The sequence below is a fragment of the Chiloscyllium punctatum genome, chromosome 3, assembly GCF_047496795.1.
Source record: "Chiloscyllium punctatum isolate Juve2018m chromosome 3, sChiPun1.3, whole genome shotgun sequence".
In the NCBI taxonomy this organism is placed as follows: Eukaryota; Metazoa; Chordata; class Chondrichthyes; order Orectolobiformes; family Hemiscylliidae; genus Chiloscyllium; species Chiloscyllium punctatum.
Window position 1 is genome coordinate 136,218,696 of NC_092741.1, and position 17,860 is coordinate 136,236,555.

The window sequence follows — 17,860 nt, forward strand, 5'->3', positions numbered from 1 at the left end:
GCAAAAACCAAACAGAAAGGAATTATAAAAAATACAGTGTATTTACTTCTTTTGTTTCCAGTAAAAAGGAATGGTAGTAGAAGAAGTCACATCTTTTTTGTAACAAAAAAATATATACTGCATTATTTTCACGTCAAGCTCCAAATTCAATGATACTAATTAAAATTGGTATATTGCAATAACAGACGAAGTGTTAATGGGGCAGCAGTCAAGTGTGTCAGGAAAATGAAGGGACCCTTGGGGGCCTGGCACGGTGTTTATAATCAGCTAAAATCAGCATCCACAAGAGAGCTGCTCTACCATAAATCTCCTAATAGCTTGAAAGCACCACTGCAGATCTGAAAGAAACAAAATCACTTCCAAGTATTATTTAACCCTGCTTGCTACAATATAAAAATCCAACAAAGTAACCCTTATATTGCACAGTAATCTGTCAGAAATAAGTTAGTTTTTTTAGATCGTGCAGATAAATACTCAAGGCTAGAGGACGATATTTTCAAGGCTTCTACTTTGAACTTCACACTTTGTTACTTACATGTTTAGTCAATATCTGCTGTAAAATTATTATTTTCATTCTCATCCTTTTGTTCAAGCAGGAAACCATCTTTCTAAAATCTAAACAGAAATCTTGGAATAGGCATCCCCTAAAAATAGGCTGTTTCTATCACAACATTTGCAAATTTTGGTGGAACTATCTTTCTATTCTTCATTAAAATGAAACAGTACTCAGGTTAAATCTAATTTATTTTTGTCGGCTGCAGCTGTTAGAAATGTTGTTCCTCCTGCCGTCTTCCATGAGTAGAGCATGCATTTGTATTTCAGCACCTAGGACAGCAGCCACCGACAGACTCAATCTGCATCAACGATTTGACAGTCATTGTATATTTCGGGACTGTCTCAAATGAATCAAAACTGAACAAAAGTTAGGACAGGGCTGCATATTTACTGTTCCACCTTTCAAATTTCCTCTCCGAACAACTGCTTTAATAATCCAAACTGTTAATTATCCATGACCAGTCAGTGCATTTTGGTGCTATTTCCATTTGGACTCAAGGGTGTTGTGTAAAATATGGAGCAACTAGCTGATAGAAACGTTTTAGGAGCTGCATACGGTCACATCTCTTACACACGTTATCACTGATGTTTCTTTCCGGTAGTGGTGGTGGGGGGGCGGGGGGAGGTGGGGGGCGAGGTGGAGAGTGAATAAAATGTCTACCACAAGATTAATGTTTTCAAGTACAGGGTTAAGGAGAGTTTTAGTATTTGTGATTTGCCTACACCCCTATTTTTAAAGAGCATTTTTAAATACATGTTTGATGAGCTTCACAGACAAATATTCTGCAAACTCCCTTTGGAATAGTGGGGAGCATGCTTTGTGAAAATGTCATCTGCCTGTGCTGCAATTATTGACACTTCGGCAATCATGTTCACAATGCAGAATGGGTCGAATTCAGGTGAGTACCAGAACCAGCAATCATTCTCTGGAATGAGAACAAGGCCATTTTCTTTCATTTCCCATCAACACAACTATCAAGGCCTTAATTACAAGGCAAGTGTCAGGCCTGGCTGGTGAAAGGCTTATTATTATACAGCTCAGCGTCAAATCAGTTTTGTATTGATGAGCAGCAGAAATGAGAAAACGAGGCTTGGGCCCACAAGAAAGAACAAAAAGCCTCTGGCCAGACAAAAAAAAATATAGGCATGTCTCATTTGTAATTATTTTCAACTGCAGTGGTCATGATGCTTTTCTGGTACCAATCACAAAAGTTAGGTTACACTGCCTCAAATATAGGATGAAAAGTTATTTTTAACTAATTCATTACTTTGACTAATTATACATCAAGACAGCAGAATATTTTAACTTGCCTGAAAAAAAAATGATCTTATCTGCTTCAAGGAATCAAACTTTGAACATGCTTCTGCTGTTCCATAAATGATAGAAAAAAAATCCATTTTCTGTTTTATTCTGTAGTTGGGACTTAAAAGACAGCTCCCATTCCCCCGCCCCATCCAAAAAGAGATGGCCTTCTATAATGAGTTTTTGTTTTAAATAGCACCACAGCAAAATGAATGTCACTCAGGACAATTAACCATCAGCTGCTGCCTGATACAGTAAGATTAAAGACTGTCCACAAGCTCTGCCAGTTTTAGCAGACACAGAAGTATAGCTTTTTTTCTGAACCAATATGTCACTTTACATTTAAAAAAAATATGATTTAGCTATCAGTTGCTTATATTAAAGATTCTCGTTATCATGCTCATCTTCCACAAATAGTTACCACAAATTGCATCTCTAATATAGATAGGTATGTTCCTTTGTACCTGGTTTTATTTATGTTATGCTGCTTCCTGCCATGACACTTAAAACAAGGGAGTGAGAGAAAGTCATCTATTCATTGAGTCTGCCCCTCCCAAAAATGTGAAATGATGTTGACTGATAGATAATTAGCTAGGATACCAGGAGAATTCAATTGGTCTTCTTTGAATAGTGTCATTGAGTTTTGAACATTAGATGGGGCAAATGACATTGGAATGAATAAAAAAATCTCTCTATCGCCACACTGGTGGTAAGCAGATCTTGTACTGATAGTAGCAGCAGATGCTGGGGTGTAGGTAGGTCCTGGGCTGCTAAAAGATGAAGGAGGGAAATTTGCAGTGAAAAGGAACATTAGCAACCAAAGAAACCTTTGACAAAATAAAAAAGGCCTTGATCATATATGTGCATAACATGAGACATTGATAAATATTATTTCCCTTTCTCAAAAGAAAACACAGCTATGCTTAGAAATCAATGCCCAGTTAAATTGAATTCAATTGTTGGTAAACTGAAATACTCTAAAATATAACTTGAAACTATTAAACACTAGGGCTAATCAGCATGGAGAATCAACAGAACATGTTCACCATATCTCTTCACTTTAGAAATAAGTTACGAAAGAAATTCGTAGATGAGCTTTAAATGGATATTCAAAACGCATACTAAAAGTTTCCAAGCTGGATAAAGTACACAATAGGACAATAGCTGACGGATTTTTTTTTCTCATATGTGAAAGTTTTTGGCAAGGTTAACACTTTTTCCACAGCTCTCATTGCCCTTTGAACTACCCTTTGGCTTTCTTGGACATTTGAGAGGACAACAAAGAGTCAACTGCATTGCTGTGGGTCTGGAGTCACATATATGTTAGGCCAGGTGTAATCATCTGTGAGCACCATTACCTAATCAGCTGGGTTTTTAAAACAATACATTGCTGCCCTTAGATCAGTTTTTAATTCCAGATTTTATGTTTCACAGAGGTCTGCTTTGGGGGTTGGGGGGGGGGGCAACTTAAAATTTTCTATTGCACCAATGATGCAGAGTACACAAAGAGGAGGCTGAGATCTTCTACTTTTGTCGGTGATGAACTTGGAACCCAGAAGGTAGGTACTACCTGTATAGGTAGATTTTTGGCCAGCAGCTCTCACCAGACAAATTTTCCATCTCTGGGGTCTTGATTTCAGGGGAATAACCACTAGTTGACTTGCCACAGCCTCATAGGCATATGGTTCATCACGCCTTCCCCACAATGTTTTGCACCAGTTCTCCTCCCAGCAGGCGAGACCAACACCTCCACAAGAATCTGCCCAGTGGAACAATATGAACATTTGCTAACATGGTTGAATTGTGATGAGAATGATGGAAAACCTAAAGCGATCACCAAACAGGTGGCAGCTGCAGTTCAATGTCAAAAATGTGAAAGTGTTCCACTTCCAAGTAGGGTGGAAAAGGAAACACAACTTAAATGATAAGTTTTCAAGGAAGTAGAGAGACCTCAGTCCATAAGTGCACAGTTTAGTCAAATCTTTGTCCTATTCATTATTGGGCTACTAGCAAGACCAGCATTGATTGCCATTCTTTAATTGCCCTTGAGAACTCATTAAAGGAAAAATTCTTAAACTGGTGCAGGTAGTGTTGGTCTTGGTATGCCCATAGTGCTGTTAGAGAAGGATTATAGAATGCCTCCAGTGTAGAAGGAGGTCACTCTGTCCACTGTGTCTGCAGTTCCTATCTGACTGTGTATCATGACATGTGCTACTTGCCTATCACTTCTCTGTCACCCTGTACATTTCATGCACTCTTGAATGCCTCAATTAAACCTGCCTTCACCACATTTCTGGGCAGTACATTTCAGACACTAAGTACTCACTGTGTGAAAACAGTTCTTCTCACATTGCATTTACTTCTTTTGCCAATTATTTTAAATCTGTGCTATTTTGTTTTGATTCTGTTCTGAGTGGGAATAGTTTCTCCCTATCTGCACTTTGCAGCACCCCCCCCCCCCCCCCCCCGCCAGATGATTTTAAAGCTTCTATTAAATATTTTCTTACTTTCACCTCTCCAACGGAAACAGTCTCAACTTACCCAATCTATCTTCATAACTGAAACTTCTCACCCCTGGAACCAGTGTCTTACACAAATTCAACATAATTTCAATGTTCTTATACATATTAATAAGACTAAGGATATATGCACTTTACTAACTGCTCTCTCGAATTGTCTCATTCCTGATGAAGGGCTTATGCCTGAAATGTTGACTGTCCTGCTCCTTGGATGCTACCTGACTTGCTGTGCTTTTCCAGTGCCATACTTTTCAACTCTGACTCTCCAACATCCTCACCTACTCTCTCCCTCACTCTCTCTTTCTCTCGCTCTCTCCACCACCTCCCCAACTGTTCTACCATGTTTAATGTCTTACGCATACATACACCCAGGTCTCTTTTCTCCTGCATACCCTTTAGAATAGTATGCTGTATAATAGACTGTGACTCCATGTTCTTTTGATCAAAATATATCACCTCACACTTCTTCACACAGAAATCCATCTGCCATTTGTCTGCTCTCTTCGTCAACTAGTCAATGTCGTTTTTAAGTCCTACACTGTCCTTCTCACTGTTTACAAGGCTTCCAAGTTTTGGAAGCTTTGGAACTATCCCAATTCTAGACCATTTCTATATAGGGGAAGCAAGGGCTCCAATACCACTACGTGAAGAATTCTACGACAAAAATTCCTTCAGCTCAGAAAATATCCATGAACCATCACTCTGTGTTTTCTATCCCTCAGTCTATTTAATTTCTCCACTGCTACTTGTCCTTCTTACTTCATGAGCTCTAATTTTGATACATTACTGTATCAAATGCCTTTCGGATGTCTATGTACACCACATTAACAGTATTACCCTCATCAATACTCTCTGTTATCTGTTCAATAAACTCCAGCAGGTCAGTTAAACATGATTTTCCCTTAAAACATCCATTCTGGCTCTCATTAATCAAGCCACATTTGTCTGTGTGATTGCAAATCCTATTCTGAATTACTGTTTCGAGAAGTTTCCCTCTACCAAAATTAAACTGTTTGGCCTGTAATTGCTGGGCATACCCTTAAACCCTTTTTTGAACAGGGTATGATGTTTGCAATACTCCAATCATCTGGTACCATCGCTGAGTCTAAGGAAAACAAAAATTTTGTCTGTGCCTCTGCAATTTTCACTCTCGTTTACGGTACTTCGGTATCCATGGATGAAGCGTCAGTTATCTGGATGGCTGGATTGCAATGTAGAGTAATGCCAACAACATGGATTCAATTTCTGCACCAGCTGAGGTGATAGCTGAAGTGACTCAACCTTGCCTGAAGCATGGTGACCCTCGGGTTAAACCACCACCAGTCCCCCCCACTCTCTCTCTCTCTCTAATGAAAGAACAGCCCTATGACCTGAAAGAACTTAGGAAAATTTAACTTTATCCTTGAATGCATTTCATCTGGTTCTGAGGCTGTGGCAAATTAAACAACTGACAGTCCATGCAGTATGTTTTCCTTACAGGTTTTAAACCCTTCTACTGATTACATTTCCTCATTTGGCACCATGACCTGGACAGCATCCACTATCTTGATAAAGACAGATTCAAACTATTAAGACCTAAGCCATGCCTCTGTTTCCACGTGTAAACCTGCTTTACTGATCCCTAATTAGCTTCCTTCTTTTTACCCCTTTACTATTTATATACCTATAGAAGACTTTGGGATTCATTTTATGTAAGCTGCCAATTCCTTATCATAATCTCTATTTACTTCTCTTCCTTGCTTTTTTTGCCTCCATTTTGAATCTTTCATTTTCAGCTTGGATTCAATTATATTATCTCAGTGACAAGCAATTTTTTTTCCTTTACCTTCTGTCATCTTTTTCACCTTGAAGCTCTGGATTTGTTTTTCCCTAAATTTCTCTTTTGAGGGAAACCATCTTGACTGTGCTTAAACCATCTCTTATTTTAGGTGGCCCATTGTTCAGCTATATATCTTTTCTGCCAACCTCTGACTCCAGTCTATTTGGCCGAACTCCATTTGTGGCCCATTGAAGTTAGTTCTCATTCCACTTAATTATTATTATTCTAATTTTGTAACTTTTTCCATGTTCATGATCACTGTTCCCTTGTTATAGGTCAGTCATCTCAGCTCCAGGACATCTCTGCAGGGGTACATCAGGATTGTGTCCCAGGCCCAACCACTGAGACCTGTTTCGTCAGTGACCTATCTCTATCATAAAGTCAGAAATGGAGACGTACAGTGATGACAATGTTCAGCACCATTTGCAACTCCACAGATACATAGTCAGTCTGTGTCCATATGCAGCAAGACCTCAACAATATCCACGCTGACAAGACGCAAGTAACATTCGTGCCACACACATGCCATGTAATGACTATCTCCACAAGACAGAATCCAATCATCACCTTTAGACATTCAATTGTATCGCCATTCCCGAATGCCCTAATTTCAACATCTGAGGATTATCAAGACCAGAAGCTAAATTGAATGAGCCATATAAATACTGTGGCTACAAAAGGAGGCAAGGTATTCTGCAGCACCTAGAGCAGATTGCCACTACCTTCCTGAGGGCGTTTAGGGATGAGTATAAAAGCATGGCCCAGCCAACGATACCTACATCCCAGGGTTGAATTTAGTAAAATCAGCCCCCAATTGAAACTTGATCTATTTGAGTCATGTTATTCCCCAGAATCACACCCAGTAAAGCTTCCCTTTTCTTGAGACTGAACAAATACTACTGCAGAAATTCTCCTGAACGGAATCAAGGAATGTCCATCTGCCCTTCACATGAAGACTAATCAAATTTACATTTAGATAATTAAAGTTCCCTCTCATAACTTGCACCTCTCTGTAACTTCCCCGCAATTTGTTCCTTTATATCCTTAATATTTGTTAGTGGAATAGCATTGTACTAATGTCTATTTTTATTTCTTAGCTTGAGCAAATCAGTTCAGTCTTTAACCTCTCTGAGACATTCTCATTCTCCAGCAGTGCAATGCTCTCCTTAACCAACATTTTCAGTCATGTTCCTTTCCTTCTTTTCCTGTCTTTCCTGAGGGGCTTATGTCCAAAAATATTTACTCTCAAGCTAGGTCACTGTCACAGCCACAACATCATAGTTCCACATTGCAATTTGCGCTTGTAACACACCAATCTTATATGCCATACTCAGTGTGTTTGCACACATGCACTGTAACCCTGATTTAGAATGTTCTCATTATATCGTTATTCTGACTCCACCTAGTAACTTACTGTTTTCTGTGCTAGTCCCCACTGATTCTTTTAATATTTTGATTGCCGTGGAATTCCTCCCTGATATTTTCCCCTGGATTCCACCTGATTTAAACCTGATCCCTCAGCCATTGCATAAGGAACCCAATCCTGGCTCTGTTCAGTTGTACCTGTCTGGCCTCTACATGTGCCATCTTCCCCAGAACAAGTCCCAGTATCCCAGAAATCTAAAGCCCTCCCTTGTGCATCATCTTTCCAGCCACATATTCACTTGCCTTATCCTCTTACTTGCACGTAACATTGGGAGTTATTCTGGGATTGTTGCTTTGGAGATCCTACATGCTAATTTTCTACCTACCTACCTGACTGAAGGACCACATCACCACGCCGCCCCCCCCCCCCCCCCCCCACCCACCCCCACCCCCACCACCCCCCACTTGATTCATTGATACCAATGTGGACGATAACCATTAGATGTTCACGCTCCTTTAAAATAATGTCCTTCAGTTACTCTGTGCCATCCTTGACCCTGGCATCATAGAAGCAATACGTCAAGTTTACAGCTGCAAAAATGTCTGTCTGTTCCTCTAAAAAACAAATCCCATATCGCTGCAGGAGTTCAAAGCTTTGATCCAGTGAAAAATGAAGAAATGGCAAAACACTGCCAAATCAGGGTGGGGTGTGACTTTGAGGGGAACTTTGTAGGTGGTGGTCTTCCCATTTTCCTGCTGTTCCTTGTTTTTCTCAATGATTGAAGTCATGGTTTTGGAAGGCACTGTCAAAGAATCCTTGCTGAGTTGCTTACTGCACTTCGAAGTTGCTACAACTACTACTGTGTGCCAATAGTGGAGGAAATGAATACTTAGAATGGTGGATGGGGTGTCGATCACGTGGGTTGCATTGTATTGGATGGTGAAGAGCTTCCTGAGTGCTGTTGAAGTTGCACTCATCCACAAAGTGAAGAGTATTCTATTATAAATCTACTTTGTGCCTTGCAGATTACTGACAGGCTTTTTGAGGAGATGAGATGCTTCACACAGAAATCCCAATGTCTAACCAGGTGACAAAAATAAACAGGATTCATGGGCTGAATTTTACAGTATCTTGGTTAAGTGCAAGTTGCAACGAGTTTGATGATGTGATTCTCGCATCTAGGCTGAATGAATTTTCTCTTTGTATTTTACAAAACACACGACATTAAATACCATTCCTGTCTTACTGCTGAGTATTAGCCCCAATTTCCACCTTATCATGCTATGTGCTGGTCCTGGAATAACTTGCCACTCATTGGTTATCCACCCTAAGACCAGCATCCCTTGCATCAGTGCCATCTTTGAGAGCCCTGGATTAGTGCTGGCAATTGGCACCTGCCCTGCTTTTTGTTGGGGACTGAGGTGAGATGGCACATGGTTCTCTGGAGGTCCTGGGAGACAGGGTGCCTTCAATGAGGACAATCCACTTCCCAAAGGATTGGCAGGGGAGACCTTGATACTGCACTGTGTCAGTCTGGACAAAACTTGGTACCCAGTTCAGTGCCATCTCCACAGTGTGCACAGAACAATATGGCGGTGCTGCAAGAAGGTGAATGATCTTCTCTACTCCGCACCCACCTCCCAGTGAGGTTCATGCTTTTCAATCCCCTCTGTTGCACGCACATCTTCCCTCATTTCCTTTTCTCATCTCTCCATCCTTCCCCAGCATGAGCCCTGCATTCCATCTGCATTGTCTCTTCACTCTCTCAAAATATCTCAATACCTTTCCTTGCATGCACCAACGCTAACAGCCATGTCATCCATCCACTTGGGTCTTAGCCATTGATCCTTTTGCAGGAAAAGACATCCCAAGACTCTTCAACCAAGTAAGGACCTCTTGACATTGCACTGAATCACGAACATTATCTAGGCAGTCATCATTAGGCATGCTTGTAATGAGTGGCTATGACATCTTTGACCTCTTGGCTTGTACAGATATAGCCAATGATGTGGGTACATTGGCAGAGGGCTGCTTATCTCCCCAGAGGGCATAATCCTTTACTCTTGACAACAATTTCCAGGACTGGAAGAATAATTGACAAGGCTGGCGGAATAATTAACAAGGTTACCTCCTGGAGTCCCCGCTATACCAACCAAATTAGGTGCCAAAATGTTGGTGGGTTTGATCAGCAAAATGCACGGGAGATGGGAGGCAGCAGAGCACCTCACATTGACTGTTACATATATGGGTAAGACAGAAACACTCCATGCTACCGGCAATCGGAGGGGAGCCAGAGACCAAATACTTGCTCAGCCCCAGACAAGAGATAACGGTGGCACAGTGGTTAGCTCTGCTGCCTCACAGCACCAGAGACCTGGGTTCAATTCCCACCTCGGGCAACTGTCTGTGTGGAATTTGTACATTCTTCCCGTGTCTGTGTGGGTTTCCTCTGGGTACTCCGGTTTCTTCCCACAGTCCAAATATGTGCAGGTTAGGTGAATTGGCTGTGCAAAATTGCCCATAGTGTCAGGTGCAAGGGTAAATGTAGGGGAATGGGTCTAGGTGGGTTGCTCTTCAGAGGGTCGGTGTGGACTTGTTGGGCCGAAGGGCCTGTTTCTGCACTGTAAGTAATCTAATCTAATCTGTCAGAGAAACCATGGTCTTAGCAATCAAGAACCTCATATAAAAATAAAATGAGATGCAGCATTGGTAGACAGGCATTCAGGACAGACTGGCCCTCATCGCTGCAAGGCTAGGGCAAGGCAGCCAGTCCTGTGATGGACTGGATGTCATTGCTCAGAAACTGGAGCAATGCATTCAGCCCAGTTACTTCCTGTCTGCCTCTATTTTCAGCCAGTAAAAACAACTCAGAAAATATAATGTAATCAGATTTTCTCTCTAACCATAAAATTCTATGGATGGGCTGGTGACTATAGTGGAAGACAGACCCTCAGAGTGCGCTGGAGAGTTATGCACTTCATAGCCCCAGGCCTTGATCCTCAGGGTCAAAGGCAGAGTAAGAGTCGGGTTCAGAGTCTGAGTCTCTCCAACCTCACAAGGAGACAGGGCAGTGTCAGGTGGCTCCCAAGCCACACACAGGTCTCCTCAGAAGTCTCCACTCAGGGCACTTTGAAGTTAGCCAGGTTCCTCCTCCTCCCCAATCCTGCCTGTCTCCTTCCAACCCTTGGAAAATCAAGGTACGAGGGGTCAACTTGCCAATGGGCTCCACTACAGAATACACCACCTCCACCCCAACTGTGGAACAGGGGAATGTAGTGAGGCTCAGTGGCAGGGAGAGAAAAAGAAGATAGACTGAGAGCCAAGGCTAATGGTAATTCAGAGAGTATGTTTTGCTAATAAACATTGGTTTTTCATTGTTAATCTGATTGTCCACGTCTCTGTCTTGGGCCTAGAGATGCCCATTGTGTCCAATGGCATTACTCCTTGGGCAGTAACAAGGCACAGTAGTAGTGGGTTTTTGATAAGTACCAAGTACATTGTGTGGGAGCAGAGGTAATTGCATATGTACATGGCATTATTTACTCTGACAGTTTAGCACCCCACCCCCTTCAACGTTGCAGCTGTTTGGCAACTCAGTACATGAAAGTTGTCTATCTCAGGCAGTTCCCCAGCAGCGAAGGTGCAAGACTGCAGGATGGCCAGAGATTGGCCAGCACATCAAGTGTTCACAGCCAATGGCTTTCCCATGTGAAAACCGGTTGTAGATGAAGCCTCTCCCTGACATATTAGTTCACTTACCCTGCCCATGGTGAGTGCTTTTGCAGCTGTTCTCCGAAACATTTTGCACTCTCCATGTGCTTTGACAGTGAGTGGTCCTCTGTCACAGGCTTTCAGCCTCAATGCTAACATGCTGCTGAGATCCCCTAGCCGTGTGCATGTACCCATACCTGCACACCTGATCTCTCTCCGCAACACTCACCTCCCCTTTTCACCTTAATTTCTGTGAATAGATGTGATTGCATGATCGTGCCTCAACCACCCCTCAAGTGAATTGTGCACTGGCCAGATTTGCTCAGGCCTTGGCTCTTGGACACACATGTACCTGGGTACAGCAGGTCTCCCCTTCATCCCACTCCTGACTGGCCCCTATGGAGGTAAAGGCTGAAGCATTACCTGCCCCCTTCCCTTCCCTGCAACCGCAGAGGCATGAGGCGCTGTGCAAAGCTACCTGGACCTGCTTGGATGCAGCCAAATCTTTTGATAGGTATGGGAGGTTGACTAACTGCTCTAAACCTGTTTGACTGATGGGTCCCCCAATGGACTTCACATATGGTGCACTGCTTGCTGCAGATGCATATGTTTGGCGCAAACACTGAGGCCATCTGGTATAGATGACTGACTTGGCACGATAATGTATTACAAGATATTTGCCTAAATTGCCCGTAGTGTCCAGGGATGTGCAGGCTAGGTGGATTAGCCGAGGGAAATGCAAGGTTACAGCGATAGAGTAGGGGAGGGGTCTGGGTGGGTTGCTCTTCAGAGGGGTCGGTGTGGACTTGAAGGGCCGAATTGCATACTTCCACACTGTCAGGATTCTTGATTCCATGATTTGTGCCCATGACTGACTGCCACACTGCATGGCTACTTACCTGCTTGTGGAATTATACTGATTGCCACTGCAAAGCACAGCAGGGCAAAACAAGGCATCCACACAATGGGAATGCCAGTGGGTTCCAGGTGAATGAATGCTGAGAGAACCAGGAACAGCCCTGGTAGGTAGCCTGGTCCACTCTGCGGACCATGTGCCTGTACTTGTGCAGTAATTGTGACCAATGCAGCCTTGCTAGTATGCCAGTGAAACAGATCTAGGCTGCAGGGTACATTGTCGGTGCACTGGATAGATACCAGGATGGTGGAATTGGCTCCCTGAAAATCAGACACCAATGTTATCGGTGGAAAAGTTGATGTGGCAGCTGCTTGTGGATATTGCCCCACCCTGCAGTTTATGTGTGTGGGCAAGATAGAGGTTGTTCAAAGGAGACAGTGAACTGAATGCACCAAGGACCCGCTCTGGTTTTCAAGTTGAGTTTGCCCCTATTTTGCTTCATGAGCTAAGACCATAACCGGAATATTAATGAGATGATTCGGGCCATCAACAAGGACCTGAACAAGCATTAATCATGGTCAATTAGCAACTCACTATTTGAGGTCTCACCACACTATTAGTGAAGAGGAGAAGATGGGGGCAATATGATCTCGATGTCGGGCTGCTCCTCATTGAACCTCTCCCCTGAATCTGCTATACATCTCAATGTAGCCTACATTGCTCAGACCCCTATAAAATTCCACCTCATGATTTTGTGTGTATGGGCTTAGAAAACAAATATAATAGGGTAATGTACTTACACAATACCTTAATTACACTGTAGGCAATTTAAGACTTCACATTATATAAAAGATATAGAATGTTACAACACAGAAGGGGGACATTGAGCCAATCATGCCGATGTCAGCTTTTTGAAAGGTTTACCAGTGAGTCCCACTTCCCTGCCAATTGTTTAGATAAAGTCAATGTAACTGTAGATTCATTAGATAGTGCAAGGGAGTTAAGCAAAGTTGAGCTCCTCTGTAGAGATTATTGTTCGAAGAGGAGAGCAAAACACATCATTATATTTATAAGGGACTTAGATTGTTGCTCAGAAATGGGAACATTAAAGGGTATGGAGGTGGGAAGTGCAGCCAGAGTAAGTGGCTCATGTGGAGAAAAAACCCTGCCCAGATTTGATGAGTCAAATAGTCTGCTGTGCTGTAACATTTTAAGATTATGCAATCTGCTCATCCCCAGATTCATTCTTAGCAAATGTTCTGCTTCTCAAAAACCAGTGCAGTTGATTAATAGTTTCTTTCTGCAGCATACAATTTGCTGTCTCTTGAACTGTCCAGAAAGTTGAAATGTACCATAAGAAATCATATTCTCCTTCTAGCTCCTACCTGCTGACTTCCTTTTACACACGTCTCACTCTCAGCAGTGCTTTGAAGTGCACTGGCATGCTTAATTCACTAATTGCCACTTGCCAGCTGTGACGTTACAGACTTTTCAGATTCTACAGGGCAGCCTTGAAAATCCAGTTACAAAAAGGGTCATAACTATAAAAATGCACGACAAAAAAAACATCAAATTTTATCAAGATCACCTCCCTTCCAGGAATTTGCCTCTTTATAACATACAGCGTTAATATAACCACCGCTATTAAAAATTAGTATAAAACTAATCTGCATGTACTATCTATTGGCAAGATCATACCTAACATTTGGACAAGGACCAGATTCACTCTGGTTTAAAAAAACGACACTGGCCTCAGAAACATTCACAAAAGTAAGTGAAACATACAGATGTCACTGATATAAATAGGCACACCAGTGTGCGCACACACATGACAGCTGGTACATGCAACTGTAAACGTACGGTTAACATATTCCTTAAAAATAACAAGGAAAAGACTGCTCTTTATGAATTAAGTATTCTTCCACTTCATTTATTTTACTATTTTCCCAATGATATTTATATTTATTATCGCTCTATTTTATCCTTAATTGCTTTCTCTTGCATTCTGAATTATATCCTTAACAATCAGTTTTACACATCTTAGATGCTACCATTTTACTCTTTTTCTTGCAATATTTCATTTCAGTGTTTTTTCACTTTTTGGTTTCCAATTATCTTTTTGCACTCCATTTGAATTTATCATTTAACGTTACTTCTCCCATATGTATTCTGTTTGGGTATTTGGACAAACAGTAAATATGCAGAGAATGGGGATTGAATGGACTATGGAAGGAAATGAAAAAGCATTATAAAGTGAGGCACTAAAAAAGAAAATATGGAGAAAACTGAAGAATGCATACAATGATATGCATTGTATAATGAAATTAAATTAGCGAATAAGGCAGGTAAAACTTGATCCAAAATCGAACAATTAGTAAAGGTAAGGCATAATGAAAATCAACCAGGAAATGTTACAGAAAAAATTAAGAAAATTATCAGAGGCAACAAGAGAACAACCCATTAAGAAAAGGGCAAAAACAGGCAGAATTAAGAAGTCTGTCATCCAACTACATTTAGCAATAAAAAATGTAAATACAAATTAGCTTCAAAAATTCATCAAGGCCAAAGAAAATGCAGGATCCATAAATATACATGCACAATTTTACTGCTAGCTTCCTATATATTTTAGATGACAAATTAGGCCATTAAGGCAGAAAAAACTTTCAAAATACTGATGAATTTCATGATATCTCATGTTTGTCCAACGTGCTCCCACTCATACAACCTGCCTCAAAATCCAGGCAACCCAGACCTATGCAATGAAATCCTCCTTTCTCACAAAAACATAACCGATAGGATTTTGACCTGTCTTAGTCTAGTTTCCAGTAAGGGGGAGTTCACAATATTAAACAGCACATTACGAGATTGTCACTAAATTATCAGTGGCTATAACGCTGTGACTGCTATGGGAGAGGAAGTCATTTGGCTGAGAAACAGTGAATGCTCTCATGAGACAGAAAGCACGTATCTTCACTTGATGTGCCTGACTGGCAGTTCTTGACACTGATACTGGCTTCAAAATGAGGCTTTTTCTATTCTCCTGTGCTGCTATTTTCAGCCTTTAAAAACAACTCAGAAAATATAATTTAATCAGATTTTCTCTCTAACGATGGAATTCTATTTTTCTGCTACTCTTATGTTATTAGCACAACTCAGTCTACCTGCACACAAAACAGTCAACTAATCTAAAAATTAATCTCTTTTCCAGAAAACTGAGAAGTGTACGTCATTTAAATGAGGCTTTATGCAATGATTGTCATCACCTTTAACACTCGCCATTAGGCTTTATGGCTCTTGAGCCAACGTTATGTACTGAAAAAGCGATAACTTGCTTTCACTCAATATTTGTGAGAGCAAATCCATCTGTTTAGCTTTCATTAAAAACACTACGGCTGAATGTCTGACTCCACCCCTTCCTCTGCATTTGCACTCAGGCTGAATTTGATTATGTGGAATTCCAATGTCCTATTTGGACCTGAGCTGATCTTTAAACCTTATATCCTCTCTCCCTTATCAAAACTGCATCACCACTGCCAAAGCCTCCAACGCACCTGCAGCTGCTGACATACTCTGCGCTCCGCCACCTCACTTGACTTCAATGCGCTTCTCATAACTTCTCTTTAGACCATTCACAATTTGTAAATGATCCAAAACTCACCACTTGTACCTTGTGCGACAGCATATCGGCTCCCTTATTGTTACATTGAGTGCTGTAGTTATGTTACTGGACTGTTAACTAGAGGTAAAAACAATGACTGCAGATGCTGGAAACCAGATTCTGGATTAGTGGTGCTGGAAGAGCACAACAGTTCAGGCAGCATCCAAGGAGCAGCAAAATCGACGTTTCGGGCAAAAGCCCTTCATCAGGAATAAAGGCAGTGAGCCTGAAGCGTGGAGCGATAAGCTAGAGGAGGGTGTGGGTGGGGAGAAAGTAGCATTGAGTACAATAGGTGAGTGGGGGAGGGGATGAAGGTGATAGGTCAGGGAGGAGAGGGTGGAGTGGATAGGTGGAAAAGGAGATAGGCAGGTAGAACAAGTCCGGACAAGTTATGGGGACAGTGCTGAGCTGGAAGTTTGGAACTAGAGTGAGGTGGGGGAAGGGGAAATGAAGAAACTGTTGAAGTCCACATTGATGCCCTGGGGTTGAAGTGTTCCGAGGCAGAAGATGAGGTGTTCTTCCTCCAGGCGTCTGGTGGTGAGGGAGCGGCGGTGAAGGAGGCCCAGGACCTCCATGTCCTCGGCAGAGTGGGAGGGGGAGTTGAAATGTTGGGCCACGGGGCGGTATGGTTGATTGGTGCGGATGTCCTGGAGATGTTCCCTAAAGCGCTCTGCTAGGAGGCGCCCAGTCTCCCCAATGTAGAGGAGACCGCATCGGGAGCAACTGGCTTAAACCTCACCATGGCAGTTTGAGAAACTGAATTCAGTTCTGAACATTCAAAATTTAGACTGATAGATTTTCAGAATCTGAGGGAATCAAGAGATGTGTGAATTGGAAGGTGGAGTTAAAGGTCGAAGGTCAGACATGGTCTTAATGAACGGCGGGCAGAAGCAGTATGACTGGTCCTGCTTTTATTTCTCATGTCCTTATCACACTTTCCTTGCCAACCTTCAGTGATTTTTGATTCTTAACATGTTTGTTTAAAATCAGTGCTTTTATTTGTAAGTTCTCTGTTGACCTACTCAATCACTGCTTCTGAAACCGCCCTCAGGCCTTTGTTCAATCCCAGAGTTCCACTCTTCTGACAATGACCTAATTTGCAACACCACCCAATTCCTTCTAAGTGTTCCTCTCAGCAACACAGCTTCCAGCATGTTGACCCCACACTGGAACCCTCATGTTCGATCTTGTTATTTTACTACTTCGCTGCCCTCCTTTAATAGCCTGTCTCTTTGAACTTGCCTTTGGCCCTCCTTTCTGACCCTTCTCGTTTCAGTGCCCCTTGGCAATTTACTACCTTTCTTTGCCCCTAGAAGATGAGGCATCTTGAGATAGTTCCACAAGACAGATTGTTGTTTGATGGTGAATCTAGAAATAAGAGTCTAACGATGACCAGGAATCCATTGTTGATTGTTGGAGAAACCTATCTGGTTCACTAATGTCCTTTAGGGAAGGAAACAGCCATCCTTATTTGGTCTGGCCTCCGTGTGACTGCAGACTCACAACAATGTGGTTGACTCTTAACAGCCCTCTGGGCAATTAGGGATGGGCAATAAATGCTGGCCCAGACAGCGACGCCCTCATCCCACAAATGAATAAAGGAAAAAAAAGTGTTCCAAAGATCACGTCACTTCTGCAGATGCAAGAGTCACAGAGTCATAGAGGTATACAGTATGGAAATGGTCCTTCAGTCCAATACATCCATGCCAACCAGATATCCTAAATTAATCTAGTCCCATTTACCAGCAATTGGCCAATATCCCTCTAAACTCTTCCTATTCATACACCCATCCAGGTGCGTTTTAAATGTTGTAATTACACCAGCCTCCACCACTTCCTCTGGCAGCTCATTCCTTACACACACCACCCTCTGTGTGAAAACATTGCCCCTTAGGTCCCTTTTAAATCTTTTCCTTCTCACCTTAAACCTATGCCCTCTAGTTCTGGACTCTCCCACCCCAGGGGAAAGACCTTGTCTATTTACCCTATCTATGCATCTCATGATTTTAATAAACCTCTAACAGGTCACCCCTCAATCTCCAATGCTTCAAGAAAAATAGCCCCAGCCTATTT

General features: G+C 42.1%; 1 protein-coding gene across 15 annotated transcripts in view; it reads right to left on the reverse strand.

Annotated features, from left to right (window-relative positions):
- The window catches only part of LOC140465247 (myelin transcription factor 1-like protein), a 584,786-nt gene that overhangs the window by 344,426 nt on the left and 222,500 nt on the right, over positions 1–17,860 (reverse strand). The window contains exon 1 of one of the 15 annotated variants that reach the window (XM_072561023.1): positions 536–620. The exons of 13 other annotated variants lie outside the window; for them this stretch is intronic. The gene's annotated coding sequence lies outside the window, so the exon portion shown is untranslated. Of the gene's footprint in view, positions 1–46; positions 216–535; positions 621–17,860 lie in introns of those variants that run through there. One more of the 15 variants, XM_072561019.1, reaches the window with a different exon arrangement.